Below are 18,699 nucleotides of genomic sequence, written 5' to 3' on the forward strand. Positions count from 1 at the left end.
AACTTCCTAGAATTAAATCCGAAACAAAGGCCTCCCCTACCAGGTAAGTGAGACCGCGTTGGGTGAGGCTTTATCTGAGAGCAGTTTTAATTTCCAACTGACTGCAAATGACAAATAATTCACTCTTGTTAGATCTTTCCAGCCCAAGCACTTTGTAAAACAAGATGATATGATTATCTTCATGTTACATTTACACAGCAGTGTTTAAGAGGTTGAAGTGGAGGTCAGGCAACGAGTGAGCAGTGGAATCGCCAACCAAACCAGCGCCGAGGCTTTCTGCTTGTCGTGTTCCCTCTGTGTTATGCTGTCACCAGCAGCCTCTTTTTCCATACAATTCACTTGGACTAAAGTCCATTTTCAGGCTTTATTTCGGTTTACAAAGCAGGCTATTTTAAGAGTTTCTTGTAAGTCACAAGCAGCCACCATACAGTCGTTAACCCAAGAAGGTAACTTTAAGCGTAGGGAGTTTAAAAGCTTCTTGGCCAAATTCAGCGTTGTAATAAGTAATAAATATTTTCTTTGATGGTGGTGTTGCAAGCATTTAGGGCGAGCACGGTTCTTTAGAGCTCTGCATACTTTCTGAATATGGGCTTGATTCTGTTTCATGCTGAGCCCCCGGTGCGCGCAGAGCTCCCCCCTTACTACTGACTTGCTTATTCACTAAAAAGGTAGCAGAAATGGTAAAATTGGTCCAAGTGGGGGTTGAACAAGAATGCTGGGTGTGGCAGCAGCAGGAACAAATGGCAGAAGGGTACAAGAGCGGTATTCGATGATGGCATCTGGGCCAGCAGGTCGCAGCGATTGCAGCGTGGGTGTAGCTGCAGGGAGCCTGGCGACCTGGGGGTAGGTGTCCCCACGGGGTGAAACGTCGCTACCAGCTACTAAAACATGGTAAAATCTCACATGTGGAAGGAGAACCGAGACCTGAGGATGAATATCCAGCTCATTGCAAGATGAGGCAGAGCCCCAGGCACAAGCACCTTGGTGCCTGAAGGCTGCTGGGACTGCCTGGGCACCGCTTGGCGCCTCTGCGCACGTGGGTACAAGAATACGACCGAAACCTGCTTTGTTCTAAGTTTTCTCCCCCCTTCCAAGGTCTCAGGTGCAGGTGCTCTATGTATTTACTGCAACGTTGGGCCATCATTTCCTGTGTGACAGCCTTTTTGCTGGTGTTTCAGACCTCCACAGGGTACGAAGGTTTGGCTTTCTACTCAGCAGAGCGTGCACTGTGCTGAGAACCGAGAGCAGGACGCTTTCAACACCCTGCTTTAACACCTTTTCCGTACCCCTTAACTTAAACGACCTTACAGACGGGCTGCAGACAAAATTAATGCCCAGCCTCGTGCAGGTGAGTGAATGGTTTCGCGTCCAGCCCGTGCCAGCCGATGCGAGCACCGTGGCCTGGCTGCAGAGCTCCGGGGAGGAAATCCTTGCCCGGGATGGTTGGTGGAGGCAGCCCCGCTCGCTGGGGAAGCCTTAATGAAAAGCAGCTCATCAGCACTTACGTAACCTAATGATAATCTGGCTCAGGCCGGGCAATGCTTAAAGCCACAGCCTCTCTCTGCCCTGACCTATTTTACGCTCGATGCAAAGGCAGGAGCGTGCGGTTTGGAACTTTGCTGGGGCTTTTATTGCCCGCCAGGAGCGAAGCCCCCCGCGCACGTTTCCCCTGCCTTCCTGGCTGCAGAGGAACCGCTTTGGGTTTGTCGGTGGCTTTTTATGGTATCGGCTCCGAGCGCAGGCACAGCAGAGAGCAAATTGTAAACAATTCGGAGGAAAACACTTCGTGTCCTGCAGGAAACTCAGCGTACTTCAATCCCTGCTTCAGAAGCTGCCCAGGGTCCGGGGGTATGTTGCAAAGCACTTCTTCTGCCATGCCGAACCACACAGAAAGCTTTTGTGTTTTTATTAGCCCTCACAGAGCAAAAATGTATGCTTCCACATTCCAGGCTCATAATTACATTTGACTTAAGAAATTCATTAAGATTGTGCTGGCATAACTCAAACTTGTACAAGCGGCCAGCTCCCTGTAATCTTTTTTTTTTTTTTTTTTTTTTACCTCTCCATCTACAGAAATATCAACAGGAGATTAAACGCGGAGATGTTGATTCAGATCTCAGCATTTAATCTGACCACAGATGGTGTCAAAGAGGGACAGCCATGCAAAATAGCGACAGATTTTTTCCTAAACAATCACTTTTTTTGTTTAATAAAGATGGAGAACAAGGCACCAACTTTAAAATATAGAGGAAATCTGTTGCCTACAGTTCCCCTCCCAGAGAGCTCTGAAGCATTATGAATGGGCCGATTTCTGTTAATGATTAATAACGTGTTTATATTTATGTACTTAACTGAAGTTATTATTGTAACTGTTATTAATTGCTATCTTTAACAGGGTAAATATGCCATTCCTCATGACACTGGACAAGTTAATGACACAGCTGGTCACAAAAAGGAGGCTGTAACGTTGCGCTGAGCAGAAGAAATACTGCCTGTTACGTGTGGGTATACTCATTTTGGAAGACACGCTTACACAGAACCTCGTTGATTTGAAATCAGCGATGCCAAGACTATATATTTGCTGCCACAAGGAATACCAGGCTTTGCAAAAATTTACTACCAGGCGTAGCGCTTCTTGCTGACGGATTCCTGGGGCAGATTTCGTGGATCCCGCTCTTACGGCTTGAAAGTTTGCTCGAGCTAGTTAGGAGTGGTTTTTAAAAGCCGGTTTTTAATGCCCAACGTTAAGGCCAGAAATTAAATTACTTTGAAAAAGGTTTACAAAACTTCGCGTTGGTAGGCCTATTCCATGACATTTAGAAAAATAATAATAATGAAAAAAAAAAAATTGTGGTGATCGTGTTTGTTGACATTTGGAACATCTCCCCATGGAGCCTGCAACCAAAACACGGCCGCATTGTGCTAGCATTTAAGAAACAGAAAGTGGAACTAAAGGAAATTTATTAAAATAGTGTGGCTGATTATAAACTCTAAAGGGAAATCAAGTAACCTCATTTCCTTATCTCATCTGAGCAAAAGGCTCAGATGAAAAAGGGGGTGGGGAAATGCACTTTTTCGGTTTTAGTCATCTCAAGTATTACTAATCACAGAAGTACAACGTAATTTAAAATGCATTTCAATATGCTTCCGAGCCCTTTAAAGTGGACTTCTTAAATCAGAGGCTACGGTGGTGTTTCGTATTGATTAAGGGTTAAGGGGCAAGGGCTAAAGAGCTCCTTTCAGCCCGGTGCAGGTACCAGGTCCCGCAGAGCTGTGCAGGATCAGGCCAGGTAGGTGCCAGCGCCACAGTTCTGCCGTTCTCAGCAGGCAATATTTGAGATTCAGCTCTGCTTGTAATGCGCTTGGCTAATTGGATAATACTGGAAATAGGAGAGAGTATTTTCATGTTCCTTCCTGAAAGGATTTTTGTTTGTTTCTGACTTTTTTTTGTGTGTGTTAAAAAAAATATATTGATCGTTGCAGCCTGCGTGTAAGTGGCGTGATAACTCCCATCAGAGTTGGTGTAACTTGTCCTTTTTTGGCAATCACGCCGGCGAGACCAGGCACTGAATAGGGAATAAACCAGAGCTGTTCCGTAACCCTACCGAGCTGATCCCACTGAGAACTCCCTCTATTTACTCATCTGCACTTAAAGACTGTCAGTTTTATTCAGATGTCTACTCGGTCTGCGAAATACTTCCCTTAACCTACTTTTGATGCCTTTGAAGTATCGTCTGCTTCACTAGTTTGAAGAGCACTAAAGCCCTCGTGCAGCCAATAGGCACTTAAGTGCTTACTTTTAAACCCATGAGCAGCTCCGTGAGGCACACAAGAATTGCCGCAGCTCGACAGATCTGTCAGTCCGTCTCCTTCACTCCTTTGTCTCCGACAGCACTCGACACCAGATTCCTGCTCCTACGCCTCCCTCTCCCTTCCCCCCCTGTGCGTTAGGGAAAGGAGAAGAGGGCCGATGCCACGACAGCAACTTCCCCACTGATTTGGGCTCTCACAACACGACGGGTGCCACCACGGGGCTGATACCACCACGGCAAGCACCGGCTTTCCGTCGTGTCCATCCCCATCCAGGGAGGCGTAACACCAAATCCACCCCATTGCCTAACCCCTAGGAGCAGTGCTGCACCTCAAAGCATGAGGTGGAAGGAAAAATAAAATATGGTTTTTTTTCCCCAAAAAACGTTGTTGACCTCTGTTATGAATTATCCTGGGTACTCTTGTTATCCCCCAGAGATGCCTCAGCGAAATCCTGTGCGGTTAATTAGGTCCTTACTTGTACCGCAGCCTCCCGCAGAGGCAGATGCTTTAACCTGGATAACAGGCGCACCAGAAGTGATTAGAAATGCAAGAAAAAACAGGGGAAGCAATCAAGGAGAGAAGAAAGAGGTAAAGGTGGTGCTTTAGGAGCACGATTTGCAGGATAAATGGGAAGCAGTGCTTGTAGTGAAATGGGATGACTTCTTTGTCATACCAAATCAGCGAAGTACAAAGGGGAAATGGGCGCCCTTGTCACAACCTGAAATTTACAGATCACGAAAAAAAATATTCTCCATTTTGTCCTCCACAGGTAGCACAGAGGAATGAGGAGCCAGAGCGTATTCGTGTTGTTTTCCTCTGCTTTGGTTTCTTTTCTTTCCTCCTTTGTGCAAATTTAATAACTTTCCTTGTTGGTCAGCTGCTGTGGCTGAAGTCAGGAGCAAGAAAGGAACCGGAGCAGAGCGAGGGCAGGGAAAGTAGATCCCATTTGAAGGCGATTCCAGCTTCAAACGTGACAAGTGTCCCTGCTGCTGTGTGTGCCTCCTGCTAGTGATCACCATAACCCCTTCTGCAGCAAGCTGTTGTGAGGGATCCCCGACACTGTGAAATTTGGGGTGCTGGCACCCGCTTTTTGACTTCATGAGGGCCCTGTGTGGGGGTTACAAATGATAACAACCTGGCTCGGAGAGGCTGTCCATGTTCTGGATGGTCGAATTCATGTAAATGAGACGAATTGTGAGGGGGCCTGGATTTCTGAGTGACCTGAGCGATGCGAAGGGAGAACACCACACCCTGAGGTTAAACCAAACGTAAAATCCCAGAGCGGAGTGGAAACAGAAACCGGGAATGAGACGTGCTCAGATCACAGCCCTTTTCTTGTGGAACCAGGGATCCTTCCTGAGAAAGGAGAAACCTTTCGTTTCAGCAATGCAAGGCTTCCCCTCTGTGGCAACGAGGCAGCAGGGTGTCCCGCTGTTCCACCGCACACACGCAAAAAAAAAAATAATTTCCTTTTTCTCAGAGGCAAAGTCCAGCAGAAACGTGGCCCTGAAGTAAAGGAAATATTTACAGCATAGGCAACAGGCTGGGCTGGGTGTAACGGTGTACAGCACTGCGAGAGGCCGAAGCAATCCTGCTTTATGAGCCCAAAGTTTTTAACTCCTTCGGCAGGGAAACTCCAACCGGTAGCTGCCGAAACGAGGAGGTGCCACACGGCAGTGACAGGCAGGTTTAGGGATCAAAGGAAACTTTAACAGCGTCATATTGGGATCATAGAATAAGGAAAGAGTATGAGAAATGTCTATTTTCTTTTGCAAGAAAAAGGATTAACCGGAGAACAATGTTAGCATCACTGATGCTTGTACCCAACTGCAGCTGTTTGCTGTTGACGGCACAGGAGGCTCTCCCAGTAATGATCTCATACCACAAAAATACCTCTCGCCATAAACATATATTATCTAAAAACTGGTGTCCAGGTTGATTTTAAGTTCCAATCCTGGAAATGAAATGGGACCATGATATTAGGAGCCGTGCGAGCTAAGATGATGCATACAGAAAGGGTGGCTGCCAAATCACGCCTGTATGGGCAGGCTGCATTCGCATTACCCCAAAAGATTTCCCAGTCGCTATGGTTACTCAATATTACAGCTCAATAGATTGGTAACGTGAACTGATAGCTCTAGCAATGCACTGCGGAAAAACGGGATTAAATAGGTCCCACTGAAAGGCAAGCCTGAAAAATCTGGTGCTCCCAATGAGGCGACGATAACGGGGCACCGCCAGGCAGTTCGGGATCGCTGGGTATGGGACACGTGGGATGGGAGCTCGGTGCATCCACTGCGGTGGGGGTCACCTCAAACAGCTGCCCCCCCCGTGCGTAATGCCTCTTGTGCACGTGTTGAAGGGGTAAAATACACACCAAGCTGTCTCATGTGGGACCCCTGGAGCAGAATCATGGCTTGAGTCCCAGCAAGAAATCTTTTTTATGAAGCTAGAAATCCAGCAGGCTTTTCGAAAGCTGGTCACCCAAAGCCCCGGCGGTGCTGCAGGTGGCTCAGCACCCTGGCGTTGCCCCCTTCAGGCCTCAGCGTCAGCCTCTGTTCTATCAAAATGACATGGGATTGTCTTCACAGGTTGTCTAATATTCTGAATAGTTTTATCCGGTCGCCTCCTGTCTGCCTGTTCCCCAACGTAGATAACAGCACGTCGCCTGAGCATCCTATCCTTACTGCCCTTTCCCAATCGGGTTTTTAATCAATGCGTTAAAAACTAGACCCGCTGCAGAATTACACGTTGCTGTAATGTTGGATGAAAGGTGAAAACCCGAGGTTTATTTGTACTTTTTGTCTCCTAGCCGCATTTTGGGGCAGGATTGCAGCTACTGTCCTGCTGCCGGCTCCAGCTGTGCCCTGACCCAAGTTCCTACAGACCGGCCGCTGTTAGGACATCGAGGGAAAGGGGAAAACCACGACACGACGACGCAGAAAGAGGGAAGGAGAGACCTTAGTGGTGCAGAAAGCAAGCATGCGATGTCCGGGGCCTCGCACCTCTGTCTGCGAAGTGGGAAAACAGAATTTCTCTTCCGTAGGGGTACTGTACGGGTGGATTTGGAAATGACCGGGAGGTGTTTGGGTGCTGTGCTGGTGGAGACGTGGTGGATACAGGGAGAAATACGAAGGCTTAAAGGTCAGGCAGAGAAGACGTGTGTCTCACTGAGAGCATTTTAAAGAAGCAGAGGGAAGGAAACTGTTCCGAAGAAAACACAGTAAATGAGAAAAATTGCAACAACAACAGAAGTGGAGAATAGGAAGAGAAAAAGAAGGAAAGCCCAGAGGGGCCATAAAGCAATTCTTTGTTTTTATGGAGAGTTTCCACTTCTTCATTCAATTTTTTTGAATGCAAGTTTTATTAGTGGTTTTGGCCCTGCCCTTACAAACAAATCAGGCAGCACTTACCACCACCAGCCTGGGAGGAGGTGAGATGCTTTTGGAAGTCACGCATCGTCCTCTTTCTCCTCGGGAAAAGCTGGCTGGGGTAACCCCACTGATGGAAAAATCGATTGGCTGTCGATTGGCTTCTTAGAAAGCACACTCTTGTCCTGGATGGGCCTCGTTTGCAGGGCTTGCCCTGCTGAAAAGACAAAGAAAATGCTGTAAAAAAAGCCAGAGGCACTCCCACTACTGACATAGCACCTCCGCACAGGAACCTGCACATCGACATTGGCCTAAAAAGTAAAAATTAAGTAGACCGCAACACAGCAGATAAAATTTGGATTATAAACCCAACACCACACATTTGGAAATGTCCCTACATTGGTTACTTATTTGCCCCAAAGTCTTGTGCAACCATTAAGCCATCTTAATGAAGACGCTTTGGGATAATCCGGGACATTCTGGTGCTGGAGAATTACGGCAGAGGAAGTCACCAAAATTGCAATTAGAGGGCTTGGGTCATCAGGGCTTTGCCATGCCCACCCGTGTGCATGTCCTTGTGCCCTGCTGGGAGGCTCTTTGAGTTGTGCTCAGCGAGGGAAGAGATTTTCCTCGTGGTGTTGTCTTGTTGTAAAGGGCTGGGGGATGCACTCACGGAATTTGGGCAGGTTTTGTGTTGGAAGGACGGGGCTGGGGTCCGGTGATGTGGACAATGGATGCTGTGGACAGGACTCGGCAGCCTGAGGATGGTGCTGAACCGAAGTCTGCTGTGTCTGCGAACAATACTTCCCAAAATACCGGACTGCAAAGCGTAGTTTGTTTTTGCACGGCGCTTTAAGATCCTGGCAGAAAAGTGAAAGGTGATGAGAAAACACATGGTTCTGCAGTGCTGCTTCTTAGCTCTGGGAAAAAACTTTCCTGTGTGTCAGGGCTTCTCCCTGACACCTCTCACCTTCTTTCTTGTTGGTTTCCTTTTTTTTTTTAAAATAAAACTCAACCTCCCTGTTCCCGCAGAGGCTTCATTTCTCATCGTTGTACTTGATCTTCTACATCAGAGAAGCGCTGCTGCTGCAGCCATGCAGCCCTCGCTCTGCCCATGCAGATGACAAATTAATCTAACATTTCACGTCCCAGAAATACTTATTATTTCTTCCCTCCCTTTTGTTCTCGCCATCGCTGTGCTTCTTGAATTGTGAGGCTGGCCTCCCCGGGGAAGCTCTGCTTTCTTCCCAGAGAGACCGCAGCAAGTCCAAGGGCAGTGAAAAATGGAATATTATTTTCTTGCTGGCTTAGTGATTTTCATTTAGGATTCAGCAAATGCAGAGCCATCTGCTATGTATGAAATATCCAATAATAGTTCTCCAGTTGCTGAATTCGAAGTGGAAACAAGCCAGTGAGGGAGGCAGGGTGCCTGGCTTGCCTCAAAGCTCCTCTGTAAGCACATGCAGCCAAGCTGCACCCATGTCTTTGCCACCTGATTGTAGCAGCGTTGCCAAAAGTACAGGGAAGTTGGAGATGGGACTGGAGGTCAGAGGAACAGGACTTTCAGTTTTCCCCCTCTGAGTGATCCTGTTTACTGCTCTTCTTTGTTTAGTGGGTGTATGGGGACATGATGCCTTACAAACCCTAAAATCCCAGTGTTTACTCACAGAAGTGCTGGTTCCCTCTCCCTGAGGCCAACCAGGTGATCTGGAAGGTCCCCTCCAACCCAAACCATTCCAGGACTCTATGATTATCTGCATTATCAAACGTGCTGGCACTGGGAACAGGTTCAGGTGTTAAAACCTCATCCCTAAGATCCAAGTCAATGCATGACAAGAGATACGGAAATCCCGGCAGCAGGAAGCTCAGTGTACAAAAGCTACTTGCAGCTTTTCATGCCCAAATCCTCTTCGTTTCCCTGCAGCTAACAGCAATGCAACACACATGGCATTTCCAGGTCCAGCGCATGGATCTGCTCTTTGCCTAGCGCCAGTTTCACTGAGTTTTGCTGCTTTTCTTCAAGTTCCTTGATTTCCCTGCCTCCCATGAAGCGAACACTGCATTACCTGCAGAATTATCTGGTAGTGCTGATATTTAAGTTGTTGGTTTAGTGCTGCCAGGCTGCACGAATGGGAATGAACCAAAGCTTTGCCCAAGCCGCTCTTCGGGACCATCTACATTTAGCGCCGTCAGTCTGGGACCATCTACGCTGCTTGGCAGACCTCACCCAGGCAGAGGATTTTAGCATTTGTTAGTGCAAAGCTCAAGAGCAGGGGTGCTGTGCTAATATAAAAGGCTCTGTACTGATGTGATTTCAGCTCATAAGCCAACCTGTGTTGGTAAGATCGCCAGGAGTTCATAGTTCACAGGTCAGTGCTCTGTCCGCTCTCAGCATCACACAGGTCACACACCTTGCCATTTTGCTAAGACAATCTATGCTTTTGTATATTATATTATATATATGTATATGTATATATATATAAATAATGCTAAGACAAAAAAAATAAAAATAAAAAATTGGGTTTTACAACCCAGGCATGTTAGCTGCTGGTGGGCATTTGCAAAATGCTAAAAAATGCCCAAATCTCTCAGGCCAGGGCTGCTTCCACAGGGCCGGTCTGGGGGGATGCTCCGCTGGCAAGCGGACAGCACAACCTCACAGCAACCCTAACAGGGCATTTCCACTGGTGATTGGGGGGGGTTGTCCCTTTTTTGGGGTAAAAAACAGGCTGGGGGCTGCATGCTAACAGGCGGGAGCCAAGGAGAGAGTGCCAGCCCTTTCACATCACCTAATGGATATCATGGTTAAAGGAGGCCAGTGGGGTCAGCATAACTCCATCCTCTTTATCCCAGGCTTTCAGGATGCTTCTTGGGACCCTAAGGAAAAAAAACAGCTAGGAAATGTCCTGATTTATGTTGGGACGTGGTTTGTGTCACCCTCAGCAATCCGACATGAACCACAGCATCGCCGAGTCCACAGGTGATGGGGCTGGGTCATCAGCAGCCGACGGGCCAGCAGGCTTGGGTATTTAAAATCATTAGTGCCATGGAAAAGGAACATCCTGCAGATTAGAAACAACGGAGTGTCCGAGCCCTGGTTTTAGATTTTCCCTTTGGATTTTTCTTTTGGCATCCCTAGACACCGTCGTGCTGGGTACAGTCAGGAGACAAGCGGATGCCACTAAACAACACATGCAAAGGGCAGCCTCCGTCACCGCCTGCGGCGTCTGGGCTGCGTGACCCACAGGAGAATGACAAGGAAATCCTGAAATTTTAGGCCGAAAGAGAAAGCGCCTTGCTGTGAAGGAATCTTTGGGCTGCTCATTGATGCTGCCGCCAGAGCTCGGCTGGTATTTGGGGCTCCGGCGCCCGCCCGGCCCAGCGGTGCTGCCTGAGGGGCAGGGGGAGCCGCCGGGGCTCCGGGCTGGGCCCGGGGCCTCTGGGCCCGGCCCTGGGCACCGCCGAGCAGAGCCCGGCTCCGGCCTCTCCGCACCTCCCTGCGGGTCCTGACGGCCATGGGGGAGCTCCCCCGGAGCCTCCTCTGCTCCAGGCCGAGCAGCCCCAGCTCTCGCAGCCTCTCCTCACAGCACGGGGGCTCCGGGCCCGGCAGCACCCTGGGGGCCCCGGCCTGGGCTCTCCCCGCTGGGTCCGGGTCCACAAAGGGGTGACAGCAATGGGGAAAGCAAAGCTGCCACCTCCCCACCCGGGCCCCTCTGAAGCACTGGGACCAGTTCACAGAGGATGCTGGACTGGGCCCTGCGGGAGCAGGGTGGTGACGGGGGCACGGGATCCCCATTTCCACTGAAATCAGTGGGAGTTTTGCCCGCAGCACGGAGCGGGAGTTCGGATTTCCTTAGCTCCTCTCCTGGCTCCTCCTCATGCCTGTCGACGAGCCCTGGGGACGGCAGTTCAGCCATCAGAGGGTGCAAACTGCTGCGAATCCCCAACACCCCGACCTCCTTGGCCCACCAAGCCAACCCAGGCTTTGCCCTCACAACCTGGGGTTGAAAGGGGGATAATTTTATTTACCTTTCCCATAAGGATGTGGCAAGGGCGAGCGGTTTCGATCCTCTTGTCGCAGAAAAAAGTGTGAAGTGTCACTATCAATGAATTCCCCTCGAAATACAGCCGCTTCTAACAGCAAATTTTAAATGAGAATTAAATGTGAAAAGGCTCCACTCCCACTATTAATTTATTCTCTGCGCTGTTCCCTTTCCTCTTTTATTCTGCCTCATTTTCAGTCCCTTGCCAACGGATCCTTGGCAGCTCTCATAAAAGCAATTATCATTTTCAGCGAAGTTTTTGCAGGACTTTTTCTGGATTCTGGAGCCTCTTTCACCCTGTGCTGCCCTCTCGCCTGCCCCAGCTCTGCCGGCCGCATCGCGTGCACCATGGTGCTGCTGGGGCTTGGAAAAACCTGGAAACTTGGAAAATTTGGGAAGCCCGGGGATGTTTGTGATTGTTGGGGGCTTGGAAGCAACCTGAGGCATCGCTTGGAGTGAAATGAAAACCATCACCCTGCCCGTATGCACCTGAAGGGCAGGCACTGCCCCACCAGGAGAGGCTGCCGGTGACATTTTGCCTCTCCTTGCATTTTGGGGAAGGTCTGTGGTTAATGCTGTACCTGGAAAAGGCAGGTATGGGTAATCTCTCTTTAGAAATTTCTCCTGACGAATCCCAGAACCACAGCACGGATGGGGCTGGGGGCACCTCTGGCCCCTCTGCTCCCCCCCTGCCCCAGCAGAGCCACCTCAAGCAGGGTGGCTTTGGGAGGTCAGAGCTGCAGACGTGAATTTCTGCAGCCGGGGAAAACTCAGCAGCGGGGCCAAACGGGCACTTTCCATCTACATCCTCTCTTTTTGCTTTAATTACGTTTCCTGTTGGCCCGCTGCAGGCGGTGCGCAGGGTGACTCCGGGATAAGCCGGCTCTGGCACGGCTCTGGCTCGCTGCGTGCCCCGGCTGCACGGACAGCAGCATCCAGCCCAGATGTTGGCACCTGATGGATGGAAAAAATGGAATCATGGAAACCACCTAGGTTGGAGAAGACCTTCAAGGTCACCAAGTCCAACCATCAAGCTGAGCTACCGAGTCCCATCACTAAACCATGTCCCTTAGTGCCATGTCCACACGCCTCTTAAACATCTCCAGGGATGGGGAAGCCACCAGTGCTCTGGGCAGCCCTTGCCAGTCCCTCACCACTCTCTCCATGAAGAAATTCTGCCCAATATCCAATGTGAACCTCCGCTGGGGCAACTTGAGACTGTCACCTCCCATTGAACACACTCATTTCCATCACACGCTGTGTTCAAGGGTCCCAGCGGGCAAAGGGTCCTTTGTAGCCCAGCTGCTAAGGAAAAATCTCCTTCTGTTCCCATTTTTTGGTTGCAAAAAGGCCTGGAAATAGGGATGTAAGAGTGAAAAGTCAAGACCCTTTGGGCTTCCCTTCTCCAGGAGGCTCCAGAGCCGGGTGGGATGCTGGGCTCCGGCGCCACCGAAGGGGATGCGCTCGCTGCGTGCCTCGGCGAGGCAGCAGATGTTCCTAATTGGGCCACATGTGCCTCATCCCTCCCCAAAACCGGCCTGCTGTGTGGCTCTGCCTCCCTCCTCCTCCTCCTCCTCCTCCTCCTGTGATCTCGGAGCAGACGGAGCGGAGCCGAGCTCGCGTGTGACATCGAGGAGCGGGCGCAGCCGCTGCGACCCGCTGCTGCGCTCGCTGTTCCTTTTGTGAGAACGGTTCCCTTCATCCCGCCGGCAGGCCGGGCGCTGCTGGTGCTATACATCACTGCATATTTTCCACTTGAGATCAATACCGCAGCCCCCGGTCGCTTTTAACGGCCCTGCCGGCATGGGGGCTTCCCCAGGCAGCGTTTGGAGAATGACACGAAGCGGTTTGGTGGCCCCAGCGCCGTGTCCCCAGCCCTGGCGCTCCTTGCCCCCTTCCTTCCCCACGCCATCATCTCGTCCTCCGTGCCATCATCTCGTCCTCCGTGCCATCCTCTTCGGGCAGAAGTTCTGCCAACAGTTTATTTTATTACGTTCCGCCGCGTGAAAAAAAAAAGCTCTTGGCAAGAAATCTGACCACTCGGAACTTATTTGTTGCCTTTTTTTTTTTTTGCTTTAACAATTCTGCATTGTTTGGGGCTGTTGCGCTCCCTAGGAGTCTCAGGTTTCGTGCATTCATTTGCTCTTGTCTTGTCAGATCTGTCTGCCGGGCTCCTCGCACGCACGCTCTCCAGTCTCCAAGCCATTCTTTTTCACTTTACGCCCCTCTCCTGCCAGCTCCAGCTCGCTTTAACCATGCTGCATGTTTGGTTTCTGCACTTTGGCTTCCCAAAAAGGGAGGAAAATGCCTAAATATGCCATGTGGAGGGCAAAACTCCCTTGCAATGGCTCCCAAACGAACCTTAAGGAGCCGTGCTTGTGGCTGACTTTGCATCTATCGCTGCAGCACCGTGAGTCACAAACCCGTCCGGCAGCAGAGCTGGGCTCTGCTCTCGGCTACGCACGTGAGAGTCCGGATCGCATCCCCAGCAGCACGAAGAAGCACCGATTCCTGCTGATTCCTGCTGATTTCTGACGATTTCTGCTGCTCAAAATGAGAGCAGAGCTCGGATCTTTTGCCCTTTGGTTTCGCACGGCAGTGAATTACATGCACGAACATCTTCCTGCCCGAAGAAACACTCGGCATCTTCATTCCCACGAATGCATGAAACGATCGCAGCCTCTCTGTGTCCTGCGGGATGGGGACTGGTGGTGTTTTCCCTAAGCCTTTGATACGACAGGCCTGGGGTTTTGCATCAGACTCAGGTGGAATTGGGCTGCCCAACATAAACCAAGGCTTTGGTTTTGCCCTCTCTGCACCTCCCAGTGACTCCAGCAAAGGCTGAGGGCTCCCACGACCAGCAGGCGATGCCCCAAACCAGGGAAGCATTTCCCTTGCTGGCAGCGATGTGGCCATCAGGTTTTGCTCCAGTTCCCCCAGTGCAGTGAGACTGGACATAAAACACGCTGGAAATTTCTCTGTCATGGTCCAATCGATCCTGCCACTAGATGATGGGCAACCCCGCTCTCTGCTCTTCATGGTTAGAAAACACCTCTTATAAAACCATCAGGCTGTTGCATGGGATCTGCATGGGTTTCAGTCTTTTTGGAATACTTTTCTTTTTTTCTTACTAAAAATCATCGGTCCATCCGTTATTGATCAGCATCCATCCCCTCTCTCAGAGCAGAGCGCTGCTGCGTAAGGGGCTCAGCAGCTTGCTTCTCCTCCTGGTTCTGCCATGAACGGCTCTGCCATGGGCTTCCTGCAGACCATGGATTAAAAAAAAAAAACAAATTTTCAGCATCTTTGTGCCCCTTTGCATTTGAACTGCGTCTTGGAGATGCAGTTAAGGACGTTATGGTGAAGACCGGCAGCTGGTGGTGGAGCCAGGCTCCCCGCTCTTCCCAGCCCTTCATCTGGGCACAAATACACCTCCTGTCCGTAACTGGGAGTATTCGGTGGCCCAAAACGTTTATCCCCGAGTCCTCTGATGCTTGGGGCGTCTGCAGAGGAAAAAGGAAGATCCTGTAGGAAAATATGTGATCTGATGGCCTGGCGTTCACTTGTCTGCCTTTTCTGCATTTCTGAAGTTTTCTGAGAGCAGCCTTGCTTCGTCTTAAATTCTTAACTTAACCCTGCTCGATTCGAGCATTCATTTGCTGTGTCGTTCGTTCAACTTTAAATTATTCATACATTTAATCACTGCATTTTAGTGCCCAGCGTGGTGAGGACCTGAAAGTCGGAAAGTAACGGGCTGTGTTAGAATTATTTAAATTTTGGCATTTAAAAGCAGAAGCAAACCCACCGGTTCCTTCTGAATTTGCAACACGGAAAGGGGGGACTTGCACGCAGCTCGTGTCGACCCAAAGAGCAAAGAAAGGAGCTTTAAAATGTCTCATTCACCCGTATGTACCAGGACCTATGTGTGTGTGCGTGCATATGGGGCTTGTGTTTAAAGAAAAAGGAAACATAGAAGTATCTATGTTATATGTATATATTGTTGGTCAGAAATGGGCAAAGAAAAGGTGCAAAAATCAAAATATCCTTGTTGATTTATGGTGTCTAGTAAAATTCTATTAAAGTCTATTAAATAAATAAAGTTCTGTTAAATAAATTAATGTTCTATTAAACAATGTTTAAGGAAGAAACCCCTAAAAACACAATGAAAAACTGGCCCATGGAATTAATGAGCGAAGGACGGCAAGGATGCAGTGGGCTGTTGTCCCCATGCTGCAGGGGCTCCAGGGTGCTCACGGCAAAACCTCCCTCGGGGGGGAAAAGAGAGAAAAAATGGGAGCTTTTCACCCCAATCCAGGCTTGCCCGTCGCTGATGCCACACGCCGGAGAGGCTGCAGGCTGCAAGGTGCTAAAAACTTTGGTTTTGCTCCAGCAGATCACTGAAGGGTGTTGGGAAGGGCTCGCAGGCTTGAGGCTGAGCGTGCGCTTGAGTGCTTTGCTGGCCGCTGGCCAGGCTGCTCCGAGTCACGCTGGCCGGGTGGGATTTTTTGGAGGGCTCACCCCTCGGCCAGCTCCGTGGGCTGCCTGCTCGGTGCCCCTCTCGTGTGTCCTGAAGGTACCGAGCCGAGGGGGCCGTGCTCTCAAAGCAAAGCTGAGCACGGAGCTGGCCGAGGGCACCACGGTGCCAGGGCGCGATGCAGCACGCTCGGGTGGAGGAGGTGCTCAAAAACTGCCTAAAGGGCCAAAAATTGCAAATTTGAGTTCCCTCTGCTTTCTGTGGCAGGGCAGAGAGATGGAAGGGTTGGGTCTCCCTATCCACCAAGCAGGAGGGGAGGGTGGGGAAGGACTTTTCATTCCTTTGGCTTTCAGGTGGGTTTTGCTCCCAGCGTTGTGTCTGGCAGCAGCCGTCAAGAGGCTCCCAGAGCAGCCCAGCGGGAAGGGGCCTTGAGCAATCTTGGGTGGAAAAGAAAGCCCAGGCGAGATCACCCGGCGCCCTGTCCAGTTCACAGAGTCCTGGAACGGTTGGGTTGGGGGCACCCCTGGGTGCCCCTGTCCCCCCCTGCCCCAGCAGGGTGCCCAGCCCCACGGCCCTGGGCTCGGGGAGCTCTCCAAGGAGCAGCCCCCGGCCCCTCTCGGGGCAGCCTGTGCCAGGGCACCTGCAGTGATGGAAAACCTCCGGTGATGGGGACTCCACCACATTTCTGGGGAGGTTGTGCCAGCGACCGATCATTCTCCCTGAAAAAAATAACATTCTTCCTTACACCAAGATGACGTTTCCATATGAAGATGGTGTTTCCTTACCAAACGATGCACTGGTACCAGTTGGAAGCATCAGCACCCCAGAGAGCATCCACCACCGTCCCCCATCTGAGCTGCTCCTTTCAGGCCCCCCAGTTAGGCACAGAAAGGTACAAACCCAACCTCGCACGTGGCATCGCACCGAGGATGGCTACGCCGACGGCACCACCGCCGTGCCGAAAGCTCCCCTCTGGGCTGCCCGCGTGCTTTCTCCAATCGCCCTGAAGATGCCATTTCCTGCATTTTTGATGGTTTTAAATACAGGTGACCAGCTCTTGGTCACGCTGCTTTTAAGGTAATTCCCTACAAAAGCTGTAAGAGTGGAAAGGGGAAGGAGGAGAGCCAGCCACGCGCCCCGGCAGCACCGCAGAGCTGCAGTACGGAACGCCGCGTCCATTTCTCGGCCTCATGGAAAATTTTAAAAGTCATTAAATTTTTAAGTGAGAACGTCAGAATGGCACATCAGCTCCCGCGGGCTTAAAATAGGGCGACAAATGACTGCGGGAGACACATGGCTTAATTACCAACGGCAGCAGGCCGGGATCGTCAAGTGTCACCGCCGCTCCCAGGTCCGGAGGGCGCGGGACGGGGCCCGGCGTGCCGAAATCTCCGGGCTGCTTTTCCACCCCGGGTGCTCGGGGTTGGTGGGACCTGGTGAGGAGGCAGCGCCGGTGCCTGCAGGCAGGACGGCTCCAGGTCTTGTCCGGGTGCTCTTCCTGCACGGAGCACCTCACCTTTCCCTGCTACCCCGTCTTCTGCAGCCTGGTGTCTGTAAGCGCAGTATTTCGGTGGGGGTTTTTGCACCCGTGAGCTCTCTCAGCCCATTGCTTGTGCAATTATTGGCTTCGTGTCGCGGCACTTGGGCTGGAGAAGGAGCCGGGTCGTGTTGGCACCCCCAGCGAGCGAGGCACCCTACAGCCGCCCACATCCACCCCGGGGTGCCCCGACCCTGGCAGCACCCAAAGGATGGGTGCTGGATGGGGCTGGGGGCAGCCTGGGCTGGGGGCAGGGGTCGTGCCCACAGCAGGGGCTGGAACCAGGCGGGTTTTGAGGTCCCCAACCCAAACCAGGAAGAAAAATTCAAGTAGTTTAAGTTCTACCCGTTTCCATAACCAGGCAGAGAAGCTGTGGTTTCATAAAGAGCTTTTGTAAAGCAATTTGGCAGCGAGGAGGCTTCGTCCACATGGGAATTGCCCGTCAAGCGCTTGGCTGAAAATCGCAGATTTGCACCCAGAAATGGCACCGGGAACGAGTCGGGGCTGAACTCCTGGGTCGTGCTGCCCTCTGCAGAACACGCGGGCGCCGTCCAGGCGGGCTCGCAAGGAGCAAAATGTTCCTGGTGCTGCTGGGTGCGATGCAAAGGGGCTTTGGGGGCTGCCCCAGCCCAACGGGGCAGGTGGCTGGATCCGAGCCCTTGGCCAAAAAGTTATTTGTATTTTTGGAGTCGGTCTGCGTTGACGTGTCCGGCGCTTTGGGTTGCGTTTGGGGGCTCTCCCGTGGGAGGATGCTGGTGAGAGAGAACCACAGAGGGTGAAAATGTCCCAAATTCCCTGCCACAGAGGGCGAAAATGTCCGTCTTTGTCCCAAATTCGGTGCCATTAAATGGTATGGGGTTGAGTAGGTTGAGGCTTGGGGGAAGGGAAGGGAAGGGAAGGGAAGGGAAGGGAAGGGAAGGGAAGGGAAGGGAAGGGAAGGGAAGGGAAGGGAAGGGAAGGGAAGGGAAGGGAAGGGAAGGGAAGGGAAGGGAAGGGAAGGGAAGGGAAGGGAAGGGAAGGGAAGGGAAGGGAAGGGAAGGGAAGGGAAGGGAAGGGAAGGGAAGGGAAGGGAAGGGAAGGGAAGGGAAGGGAAGGGAAGGGAAGGGAAGGGAAGGGAAGGGAAGGGAAGGGAAGGCCGATTTCTGCCATGGCCCATGCTGCATTTCAGCAAATCCTCCCAAGTTTCCAAACCTCTCCAACGTGCCCTGGTCAGGGGACTTGTGGCCATGCGAGGCCGGGAGGAGTTCACAGGCTTTCCACCTCGCTTTTTAAATAAATAACTTAATGTAATTTGCTGCTCGAAGCAACAGCTTCATGTTACTGAGCTCGGCCTTTTTCCCCTTCCCTGTTTGGCTTCTAACAGCATTTTACAGCCTTTTATGTGCCTCGGTGTCTGGATGCTGGTGGGGTGACAGTGCAGAGGTCGGCTCCTTTCGGGGAGGCGTTGTGCCTGAATCACGT

General features: G+C 51.3%; 1 protein-coding gene across 1 annotated transcript in view; it reads left to right on the forward strand.

The window, feature by feature from the left end:
• ZNF395 (zinc finger protein 395) overlaps positions 1-18,699 on the forward strand; it is a 251,888-nt gene that overhangs the window by 199,944 nt on the left and 33,245 nt on the right. The window lies entirely within an intron of this gene.

The sequence above is a fragment of the Anser anser genome, assembly GCF_964211835.1.
Source record: "Anser anser genome assembly, chromosome: 3".
Taxonomy (NCBI): Eukaryota; Metazoa; Chordata; class Aves; order Anseriformes; family Anatidae; genus Anser; species Anser anser.